The sequence below is a fragment of the Porites lutea genome, chromosome 11, assembly GCF_958299795.1.
Source record: "Porites lutea chromosome 11, jaPorLute2.1, whole genome shotgun sequence".
Classification (NCBI taxonomy): domain Eukaryota; kingdom Metazoa; phylum Cnidaria; class Anthozoa; order Scleractinia; family Poritidae; genus Porites; species Porites lutea.
In genome coordinates, this window is record NC_133211.1 from 17,804,354 (window position 1) to 17,807,508 (window position 3,155).

The window sequence follows — 3,155 nt, forward strand, 5'->3', positions numbered from 1 at the left end:
CATCACGTAAAAGAATGATGTAAATAACGTACTTCAGTTTGTGAATCAGCTTGACAATCAGTATGTAAAACAGTTGAGCAGCTTTGGCCCATTACCCATTACCGATCGGTTCAATGAGTTTGATGTTAATAAAATGCGTATTCAGTTTTCATTACAAAAATTGCTTGCCATGATTAGTATTTTTGAGAAAAACAAATGTCCTGGTGAATAGTTCAGTTTCGAATTAAAAATTACCGCTGAATACAAACATTAATGACACATTCGTACAGGGTTAACCTCGACATAAAGTAAAATATTCAGAAATTCCGGCAAGTAAGTGTTTGAAATTTAAATATAATCTTATGGCATCCTACGAAGTCAAGCAAAATCTTTTTTTAGGAGTCGGTACAATCCTGAATACACTCGTGACTGCCCTGGTTAACCTGGTCGCGGCTTATTACCTTCTTATTTACAAGAAATCAACATTCTCTCGAAAGCAATACAATAACTGCTGATTGCAAGTTCAAAAATAATGCTCAGGAGACATATTTGTTTGTCTCGGATCTCTGATTTTGTCATTAACATGTAATTTCTTTGCTTACTTTAAGTTCCATAGCGGTTGAGGGCGAGTAATTGGCAAAATTAAACAAAATTAACTGGACTGCCGCGACACACGTCCCTTTAACTTAAAGGCAGATTACTTAAAAATTTCCTCTCAAATAGGGCCATGTACATTGATTTGCGCAATTGCGCTCACTGCCTCAGGATTCAAGAACAAGTCACATAGCACTTCGAGTAATTATGGAAACCAAAGATTTGATCTACTTCATTACTGGAAAGGTTCCTGGTTCCAACAAGGGTCAATTATCGTTCAGATTTTAATGAACTAAGAAAAATTACTTACCATTCTTCAGCCTCCGTGTTCCTATTATTTTTAGGTTTGGCGCTGATCATAAAGCCAGACACCTCACGATCATCCTCTACAAGACCCTCGCATCTAAGAATAAAATTCGTTAGGGATGTAAAAGTGTCTCCTCGCTCGAGGCCATACTCTCCATCCTTGATGACAACTTTGGATTTATCTAGTTCCGGGGCCTTTCTTTTCTCTGATGATTGTTTCTTTTCCGACATTCTGATCTGTACTCGCCGCGCGGCACTCCTCAAATAAATGATACTAAAAAATTTCATCCTCTTTTTACCCTATGGTTGCGTAAGTATCACAAAAGGCTTTCAGACGTTCACGTGGCGGTTGTGCAACCCAATTAGGGTGTGGCGACCTATGTTCTCTTTTCCTCTCAGTGAACAACAAAGAAATTTTTATCATACATGCCAGCGCCAGCAAATCCAAGAACACAGATGTCTACAGGAAGAACTTACTTATTTTAATATTCTTTAGAATTTGCGATCTAGTTGATCAGTGGGAAGTAGCTTTGGTACCTGCGTCGAAGTTTATTTTGTGTGCAACGCGCGTCTCAGCCGTTTCAGTAAAAATGTAGACATCCCCGGGGTGCAACCACGAGTCACACAATCGATATGCGCTTGGAGTTCACCAGGGGAGTGTACAGTATTTCCAGGTTACCGGTCTATTTCACTTGATGGTTTTAATCCTCGATTAATAGTTTCTTCTGTAGATCTGTAGTTTTGCGAATTTTCCCATTTTTTGAACTGTAGAAATCATAGTCAAGCCAATAATCTTGACAAAGTTGCGAAAGAGGACTCAGTAGTATTCCACTTAACAAAAAAAATACTTCACCTGTCTTATTAATTTAGCAACTGCGATCCTTGATCGAGGGTCGCACCAGGGGCACGTTTAGGTCAGCACATGCAAAGCTGTGTATAGGGGGAGTATGATGCTCTAAAGTATAAATTGTTATTAGAAATTTATAGTGGTAATAGGATCGAGGCGCAACGAATGAGAGCCACGGTTGACCTAAACTATTGTGGTAAAATAAGTATATAAAGGAGAGATATATCGAGAGTCTAGAAACTACCGTTAATCTCCTATTAACCCCCCCTTCCCTCTTTTAATTTTAGGGGAAGAAAATTAGTAAGCCTCACCCTCTCTCTTTTAGGCCTCCCTCCCCCCCCCCCCCCCCCCCCCCATTCATTTGAAGCCGTGATGCTGATATCATGAGCGGAACTTTTGGTTAGATAAAAAGTCATTATTTTAAATTCAAATTATTTGATCACTGATCATAGGGAGAGGGGAGGTAGATCAAGGTAAATCTCCTCCCTACATTTTGGGGCAATTCCTCCCCTTCCGAATCCCTAAACTTGGTTGGCGGCGGACAACGCACGACTCCTGTACTTAGCAGTAGAACAAGTTATCTGGTCTAAGACTTGACATTAATAATGCGCGCAGGGAGAAGACATGAAAATTCCCAGTAAAAATTGACGCCCAGGGAAGGAATTTTAAGTTTTGGTCAGTCTCTGATCAAAAACGAAAATGAATTATGGCAAGTAATATACGATGATATAAAGTGAAATGACAATAGAGCTTTCTGGAGCAAAAAATTCAGAAGCACATAAAAGGATAAAAGGACATTATATGGCCTCAACAGGAATGATAGGCACAATAAGGCAAAGGATTGAGGATATAGAACAATGGATGAGTGAAATGAATCTCAAATCTTTATTTTAACACGGTAAAAATTCATCAGGTTGGTACAATATGAAATAAAACAACATAACAATTTCTAACGGACAATATATACGTATCTAAAAAGCTTCTTCTATATCTAGCCGGATTTTTGAGGCCTCTCTTGCTATCGTCAATTGGAGCTTTTTGCGTCCTTTTTTTTTTCGGCCAAAAACTATCTCCGGGCTTACAAATTTTTGGTTGGATCACTCTACCGCTTGTAATAAACTATGCGTTATTGGGGTGATCTAAAACCCTTAAGAGGTCAAAGTGTTGGTGAGGTCAGCGCAGGCCTACAACTATAGTCGAAAAGCTGGCCGCGCCCCTGACAAAGGAACTATTATAAAAACTCGCTCTTTTTTTCTCCTTACCTATTTCTTCGTTACTGTGAGTTTGGAGCTTCTCGGGCTTATCATAAAGAAACCTGCCTTTTCACGCCTTTTTACTCACTTGACTGGAAATTTCTTTAGGCTGGATTTCAAAAAATCGGCTAGATATACAGTGTATAAAACTTATAACTACACCAAACAAGACCAGT